Raw genomic sequence first — 9381 nt, forward strand, 5'->3', positions numbered from 1 at the left:
TTGGGCTGGCTAGCTAGAGGCAGATTTCCAGGAGAGGCTGTTTTCACGTGGCAAAAAACCCAGTTGATTTCCAGGAATGAGAGACCCTTTCTTTCCCCTTACAAGTGGAAAGCTGAAACCCGAACACTGTGACAGAGTTCTTGGAAAGAGCCCAAATATATCAAATCCGAGGTTTTTTTTTTTTTAATCCACCAATTTGACCATAAAAAAACTTTATTGAAACACATTAAAAAAAATGCCAACCAACACTGGGCTCAGTAATGTGTATAAAGAGACAGAGTTCTGAAAGGGCCTCATTTGGACAAAGTTAATTACCGCACAATAACTGCATTTTAAATTCAGTTTCTTTTAGATGCAGTAAATTGTAAAGCTCCCTGATTTGGGAAAAAAGTTAAGTTCCTGCGCATACAACTTGTTAATTGCCTTTGTCAGAAACTGACATCCCACTATTTCCTCTCCCCTTGAAGAAATCAAACTTCCTGAGTTTTTAGGAATGCAGGCCCTGGAGGCAAGGAGCTGCTTGAGGATTCTGGACCAGAAACACTCAGCACTGCCCTTGCCAGTGAGGCCAGGTTGGTGGCCAGCATCCCAGCGCAGCCCTGAGCATGTGCCATGTGGATTGGATGTAAAGGGGAAGAACATTCAGGCTTAGTTGAGTGTCACCTCTTTGTCACTCTCTTTTACATGAACTCTGTCGTTTAATCCTTCCTGAACCCGGTGTGTTAGCTACCATTAAAGCTTCTGTTATTTGTTTGTTTTTATTTTTTTATTGCATTATAACATACGTATAACATACAATTTACCATCCTAACCAATTTTAAATGTATAATTTAGTGTCATTAACAACAGTGACTTTCTCTTCCAAGCTCTGGGGGGGGGGGGGGCTTTAATCTTGTGAAACCATCATCATTATCTGTTTCCAAAAATTTTTGTTACCTCCCAAAAATTCCATACCCTGTTGAGCCGTAAGTCGCCATTCCCCTCTGCCCCTGGTAACCTCTAGTGTACCTTCTGTCCCTATGAATTTGCTTTTTCTGGATATTTCATGAAAGCGGAACCATACACCATTTATCCTTTTGTGTCTGGCTTATCTCACATAGCCTAATGTTTTCAAGGGTCATCCCTGTTGTGGCCTGTATCAGAACTTCATTCATTTTCATGGCTGAATAATATTCCATTGTTTGGAGACATCACATTTTGTTTATCTGTTCATCTGTTGCTGGATGCTTGGGTTGTTTCTGCCTTTCGGTATTGTGAGTAGGGCTGCTGTGAACATGGGCGTACAAGTATCTGTTTGCCTCTCTGTTCTCAATTCTTTTGGGTCTATGCCTAGGAGTGGAATTGCTGGGTCATATGGTAATTCTAGGTTTAACTTTTTGAAGAGCCTTGCGGTCTTATTTACATGAGGCGTAGAGAAATTAAGTGACTGGTCTATTACATGTAAGTGGCCAGTTGCAGAGCTAGGGTTTCAACTGGGATTTGTCTGATGTTGAAGCTCAGATTCTTTCTCTCTGTCATACTTCCTCCTCAAAGGTTAAAGTTCCCTTTTGACTCTCAAGATGACTCCCATCAGTTGCAAGGCGAGAAGTTTACCTGCTGTCCTTTGACAGCCAGATCACTGGACCAGGACTTATGGTCCCTGGGCATTTCTAGTCCCGTCAGACAAGTCATCTGAACAATCTGAGCCTTTATTCAAGGAGATACAGATGCCCTTTATTGGTGGTATTATATACAGCATATGCCAAGCCTTAAGTAACTGGTACAAAAAGACCATATTGATATTTATTTTTGGTAGGGGGAGTGCAAGGGGACATATGAATACTAGTGAACTAAAATGATTTGGGGATTTCCAACATTTTTTTCATCTTTTCCAGTCTCTGATGTTACTCTTCTTTCCGGTGAGCACAAATCCCAGGCGTTCCTGCAGAGCATCTATCGTTCTATTCTTGTCTGTGTTTTCTGTGTGTTGGGCTGGGGAGATCTAAGTGCACAGCATCATGTGTCTGTGTATATGGACAGCTAGAGACCATGCATTTTATAACTAATGTCCTAAGTGCTTAAAAGTTATTTCTTTGCTGATTTAACATGGAAAGGGTCCAGGTAGATTAATTTTATGGCCTCTTTTTATGGGGGTAACATTTCAAAAGCCTGCTTCTGGATCAGTTTCATCAGATTTCATGGGCAACTTTGTCTTCATCATTCACTGGTTTAAGGCAGAAATTAGGTCTGATTTTTAAAAATTTTACTGTAATCTCTTGTGTAATTGATCTGACTTTTTTTTTTCAGTTCAGGCTTTTATACGACTGCTATTTTCAACCTTTTTAAAGTCCATATTAGCCAAGGCAAATTTTTTTTGTTTTGACGCTCACCCAGAACACTCAGAATTGTTATTAAAATAGATTGGGTCAACCAAATCCATTCTTTTCAGGAAGTAAAATTAAAAACACAGCTCATTTTATACGAGGTGATATTAAACATTGTGAATCCCTGGGAAACATTGCACTTGGATGCTGAGGACTATTCCTTTTTTTTTTTTGAGAGTAAAAACCTCTGCTAAAGGTACATTTTCTTCCATTGGGGTAACCCTCTTTGTTAAACAAAATATTTTCTTCAGGTTTGTAACCTTTTTCGGGGTTATTATTTTTTCCAGTCCACTTCCTCTGTGGCCTTTGCCCCAACCCAAAAGGAATTCCTGATTTTCTTCCTTCTAGGGTTACTCACTTGACACAGTTGGCCTGGGACTTTCCCAACTTTGGTACTGAAAGTCTCATGACTTTAGTTCCAGGCAAACTGGGATGGTTGGCCTTTCTACCCCATCATCCTTTTTCCCTACACTTAAATACTTGAATTTTACTCCCAGACTCATTAGTAAGCAGGTCTTACTAATATGTTAGTGGATCGGTTAAGCTGTGTATGTTTGAAGACAACACATTATTTCTAGCCTGTAGTCACAGCCCATGCCATTATGGCTCTGATATATTAATAACAGTGTGGACTTTCTGTGATTGATGTGACAGAAGGAATGTGTTTACCTGTGCATTACTCTTCGGGCATATTCGCCACGTGCATAATAGATCCTACACACGGTCATGTGCTTGTACAGTAGTGTACGTTTGTGTGTTCCCGCATTACGGAAACATTATCCAATGTTCATGAGCCAGACACAGCATGGAAATGAACCCCTGTTCAGTTGTTGATACTAATGTGTAAGTCTCTATACCTTGACTGTTTTACCCTTTATCTTTTTTCTTTATATATGCCAAAGAGGCTAGTCTGTACTATGGACTAATGGCCTGCAAAATTGTTTTTTGCAAAATGAAGGCACTTTAGGTCTCCATGAATTCATAGAAATAGGCATTCGAAATGTATTGATGCTTACATGTCTATCAACTGACTTGTTACAGGCTTTGTAAAGAATAGTTACCAAGGGTGTTAAATTTGTCCCCCTTTAAAACTGTGAAAACATTTTTATTTGAAAAAGTGGGTTCCCGATCATGGAGTTGAAAAAAAAACCAAACCCTTTAACTATCCAGGCTCCTACAATAAAGAAGCGCACTGGGAGGAAAGGATTCAAAGTGTGAGAGAATGATGATTTCCTTAGTGGCAATAAAACTGCATGAATTAGGGGTACGTACATTCTGAGTGATTTATAACACTTGAAATTTATTCAAAAAATTGTTTCGTGTAAGGAAATAACAAAAGCTGGTTGTTATTCATAGAATGGATAAAAGAACATGAATCTAAATATGGATCAGAACAGCTGTCTCTTAAAAGGATCTTATTATACCATTTATTTAAATTATTTCCTTAAATTTGTCTTTTAGACCGTGCACTTAATCCTGCAAAGTGGCATTATGTATTTGTTTATATTTGAACTTCATCAGTGTTCTCCCTCTTCACACTTTCTCTGTTGGTATAACTCTTGGTCTCAACTTAGCAATAAAGTATCTAATAACTGCACTTATTTTCACTTGCCTTATATTATTAACTCTTTGTAACAAGTACAAAGACCATTGATTTAAAAGGAGTTTATTATTCTGAGGCTAAAAATACCTTGTTAAATTGCATAAACTTAACAATTATATATTTTTCCTCAAATGAAAAAAAGTCAGAATTTATTAGAAAGCCTGCCTAAATGGATGTCACCTTTGGTTTTAAAAGCATTAAAATTGGCTTTAATGCCTCACTAACTCATTTAACATTGATTAACACATGGAGGATGAATAGTTAGAAAGCAATAGAACACCTTGTTATAAAATACACTTTCGTCGTCATGATTAGAAAGAAAAGCAAGGCACCGTACTTGGAATATTAACTGATGTGGAACAGAGAGTGGTATATTTTTCATGAATTAAAAACTGAATCAAGTAAATTGAGTTTATTTCCAGCTACTGTCTAGATTTGAAAGCCCCATGTTGTTGAGAGCTATCGAAAGAACTCCTCTTGTAGGGCTGCCTGTGGTTAAAAAAATGAGAGTTGATGGTGTCCTCTGATGTCTTTGACCCCATGTGTTGACAAACCTGAAGTTTATCCGATTTTACTTCCCTGGCATGGAGCAGTGCCCCAGGATTGGCTGTGGGTTCATATACTCAGCTATCTTTAATTTTCCCCTAGGGAGACGAGTCAACTCCTGAAGCCTGTCTTCATCTGTAAAATGGGATTGATAACGCAGTTGGTTCAAGACATGTATGCCAATTTGAATAATGCAGATTTAGATAGTGTCATAGAAAATACGAATAAGGCTCCCTATGTCTCAATATGAGATCTTGTGAATCAGAAAAAAAAAAGTTGAAATGTACAGTAAGGGATTTTGAATTTGTCCCAAGAGAATTGTACACTGTAGGGTGCTATAGCGACATCACACCCCCTTCTTAATCTGCAAAAATGACCTGTCTGCCCTCTTTTGTCAGAATTAGGCACCCGATGTGAGTTTTGAATTAGGTAAATTCATCAGGAATGGGGACCTTCAGAAATCCTTTGGGGAAAGTGGGAACCTCCCATATTGGCAAGAATGGCTGTGAAATGGTTTGCGCATGCCTGGCACTCTGCAGAGCCACATGCGGCCAGTATTTCCTGGGGCCACTGAGCAGTAGTACCCTTAGCAACCAGTGCCTTGGTTTCCCTGTGGAGAATGTGGGGATTCTCTTCTCATCAGGCAGTCACGTAAGTTCTGTTTCCTTTCAAAGGTCAAGAATCCTGCTGTTTTGCGAGCAGAGTGTAAAGAACATTATGCTCTCTGCAGTAAACCAGAACGAATGAATGAATGATTCGCCTCCATGTTCATCATAGTTATTTCTATAGTTACCTGGTCTTAGAGACTAATTAGAAACATTTAGAAATTAAAACATGAATGTTTTCCAAAGTCTAGCTTCTAACTGCTTTTGAAAAATTAATGAATGGTTCATCGTGCCTTTCACAGAAATTGCACAAATAAAATCAAGTTTCTTCGGATTGGAAAGGATCATAATTTCAGTTATATTAAAGATAGTTAATGGGCACTCTAAGATGAAATCTAATCGGTTGGAATTTGGGGGACAATATGACATACCTAAGATATATTTCCAGAATCAAATTTCATAATGTGATTTTCATCCTCCTATGCCAGTATACCTGAAAAGGAGATTTCTGGTCTGAAATTCAGGGTGGATCTAGATGTGCTGATTCTATCTAGTTTCCTAGGCAGAAACATACGGAAGCTGAGAATTTCAGGGTTAATGAAGTCAGAAGCCTGAGGCTGGTTTGGAGGAGGTGAGGGCTTTTATAAGAATAGGTGAAACAAAATTGTAGACACACATTTGAGGGGTATGTTTTTTGTGTATGTGATGTATGTTTTGAGAGAGAGAGAGAGAGAGAGAGAGAGGGAACACTTCAGACCTTGAGAATCAAATTGTTTTCAAATTTGCGCCCTGCAAATGTTCTTTATTGTAAAAAATGTTTCCAGGCTGTGCCTGATGTCGTTGTGAGTTTCTTGTTATTATAACCCTTGTCTTCATCTATGATGTGTTAGATTATTTTGGAATGTTAATACTTGGTCTATCACAGGAAAAATACTCGGAAAGTATTTATAAAGTAAATAAGCTTTAATTAAATATCATTGTCAAGCATTAATCATTAGATCGCTGCTCCCTGTGGAAATAAAGGTGGATATTCAGTTTGTTTTGGTTATGTATGAATTTTAACAGAAGCCCTGTTTGTCTGTTGCTGTGATACTCACTGCAGAGCCGTTGTGCCTCTCCTTCCAGGAACCAGGAAGGAGTGCGCTTTCTGCTTCGATTCAGAATGAGAATCAGGACGTTTTTATTGTGTACAGTGTCGTGATAAATATTTGGGAAAACAGAAAGAATCTCTATACACAAGCACTGCCGTCAGAGATGGAGGGAGGTCTGTCTCAGTCCACACTTCCACATGTACAGGTGCTAATATTTTTATTCCAAAGCAGTGAGATTGGGAAAATTTCATCAGAATATGAAAGAGGCACAAACACGCTGCCAGTTGTCAATGACAGAATCTTTTTCGAGAACTCCTACTACCTGAACTTACCAGGTAATTTTTAGTGGAAAATGGCAATCAGTTCTAGATGAGTTCAGGTTTCCCCAGTGACGACCATGTCATGTCCTCCTTTATCAATCCACTGTTTTTGCTGCTTCCCTCTCACCCAAGAATGTTTTTTGATAAACATTCCGTGCTGAAAACCCCTTAAAATGGGCTGATAATTGAAACGAGATTGAGTGTGATGTGTGCAGTGGGGAAAAGGGAATTAGCATTTTTTAAGCTCCTACTATGTGCCAGGCACTTCCTTTGCATGCTCCCCTCTGATGCTCACAGCGAAATGGAAAGTAATTTGCATGCTTTTTGTTTTCCAGATCATGAACAGAAGATGGGAGGATTAGGGGACAGAGTCAAGGTGGCATGTTTCCTGGAGCAGGACCCAAAGTGTCTTGGCTCCAAATCAATGCTCTTTCCACTAAAGACTCTCCTTTCTTCTTCCTTCCTTCCTTCCTCCCTCCCTCCCTCCCTTTTTCCCTTTCTTTCTCCCTTCCTTTTTTTTTGTCTCTCTCTTTCTTTCTTTCTTTCCTCTCTCTTTCTTTCTTTCTCCCCTTCCTTCCTTTCTTCTTTCTTATTTTTTTAATTTAATTTTTATTTTATATTGGAGTATAGTTGATTTACAATGTTGTGTTAGTTTCAGGTGTACAGACTGTGATTCAGTTATACATACACATACATCTATTCTTTTTCAGATTCTTTTCCCTTATAGGTTATTGCAGAATATTGAAGACTCTGCTCTCTTAATGAAGGTTCATTTCTAAAGCAGTTGTGGCAAATTCAGTATTTAGCTAAGTGAAGGAGGTGATGAAGAGCCGTTGAAAACGGATTGAACAATAGTAACCTATCGACATAAAGGGAATAAGATGCATAGTGAGTGTATTTTCACTCCTGCCAGGGCTCTAGCTTCCTTTGAACTAACTCCATCCCACTGGGGTCCACTGAACCCCCAAAGCTCAGGAAAGTACCTGCCAGGTGATGAGCCCTCTGACAGGTTCTAAAAAAGGGCCAGGGAATAGAGAGGAATAAGGGAAGGAAAGTCAGCAATCTCCCAGAAGAGGAGACAGCATTTTCACTTATGTATTCAGTCATCCAGCGTTTCCTGAATACCTCACACTGTGGCTCCATGGTGAGAACACAGTGGTGACTGGCCATGTTCATATTTAAAGATCAGTAAAGAAAGCAGGTCAGTCAGTAGAATATGACTTATAGGTATAACCTGGGCCTTGAGAGTGGGAAAGAATGAGAGCTCTGGGAGTCTAAGGAGGGGGTCACCTGGCAGACTTGAGAGAATAAGGTGGTATAAGGAAGACTTTCTGGAAGAGGTGTCTAGGAATTGGAGAAGAGGTGCCTTGATATGGAGAACCATAGTGCTGGGTAGAAGAGAGATGGCTTGGCATGGATTGGGAAGGCTGAGTGTAGGTGTCTGGAGGTGAAAGTGGTAGGAGGAGGTGTGTAGCACCTCATTCTATGCCCTGATGGGACATTTTAACCTTCTCTTGTGTCTCTGGGGCCCAAGAGAAGCTATTTGGTCTGGGAGAGTCATAGTCAGTGGGACATATTAGACCTATCCTTCCACAGAGGGTTGGAATGGAATGAATTAGAGGGGGATTGTTATGGGATGAATTATGTCCCCCCCAAATTCATATGTTAAAGTCCTAACCCTCAGTATCCCAGAATGTGATTGTATTTGGGGATAGAATTTTTAAAGAGGTAAATAAGTTAAAATGAGGTCATAGAGGTTCATCCTAATCCAATATGACTGGTGTCTTTATAAAAAGAGGAGATCAGGACACAGACACAGACTGAGAAACAGCTATGTGAGGACACAGGGAGAAGGTGGCTGTCTACAGGGCCAGGAGGAGGCCTCAGAGGAAACTAACCCTGCCAGCACCTTGGTCACTGACTTGTATCCTCTAGAACTCAGAGAATAAACTTCTGTTGTTTAAGCCCCCTGGTCTGTGGTACTTTGTGATGGCAGCCCTAGCAAACTACCACAGACATCAACCCAGGTTTCCCTGGACACCAGGGAGGCATCTCTTGCTGCCATTCAGGTGAGGGATGATGGTGGCCCAGAATGTGTCCCAGGAAGTACAAAGAAAGGAGAGGTTCAGGCCACAGGATGGATGGAAAAAGATGTACCAGGTGAGTGGAAGATAACGAGAGAGGCAGGTGAGTCAGAATGATTTGTGTTGGGGAGAGGGTGACTGGGGAGATGGGAGGAGTGATGGATGACCAATAGAAGGCTAGAAGTAAGAGAATGACATCCTATCAGAGAAGGATGTGGAATTAAGACTGATTCTTTCTGATGGTTGACTCAGGCCTATTCATTAATTTCCAGGTCCTGGCTTATGGTATGTGGGCAAGTATTGAAATGAGTAAATGCCCCACTGTCCATGAGACCTTCTGCCTGTGTCCCCTCTTCCTGCCTATTCTGTGCATCAGCACTTGGATCTTTACAACCATGTGAACCAGTGGGAAGGGTTGTCCGGGGCCCCTTCCCTGGAGCCCAGCAGAATACGCTCTCTTTCCCATGCGTTTGTGCCTCGACCACCTGGGTTGGCAGTGGAAACCCACCTTGTATTGCTCCCTTGGGAATTTTTTTTCTCTGCAATTATTTATTACTTCCACAATAAAGACAAAATCAGGGCAAGATCTGTAGATAGATTTCTTTTTAATTTGCAGCAGGGCCAACCCCTCATTAACTAATTGCAGGACAGAGTTGATTACCAGCCTTTACTGGGCATTTTCATAAAGGCAGGTTGACTTTAACGACCTACTTTTTAAGGTGTAACTTAGAATGCCTTTAAACTTGGTTTTTCTGTTCTTTTAAAGGAG

The sequence above is a fragment of the Orcinus orca genome, chromosome 2 (assembly GCF_937001465.1).
Source record: "Orcinus orca chromosome 2, mOrcOrc1.1, whole genome shotgun sequence".
In the NCBI taxonomy this organism is placed as follows: domain Eukaryota; kingdom Metazoa; phylum Chordata; class Mammalia; order Artiodactyla; family Delphinidae; genus Orcinus; species Orcinus orca.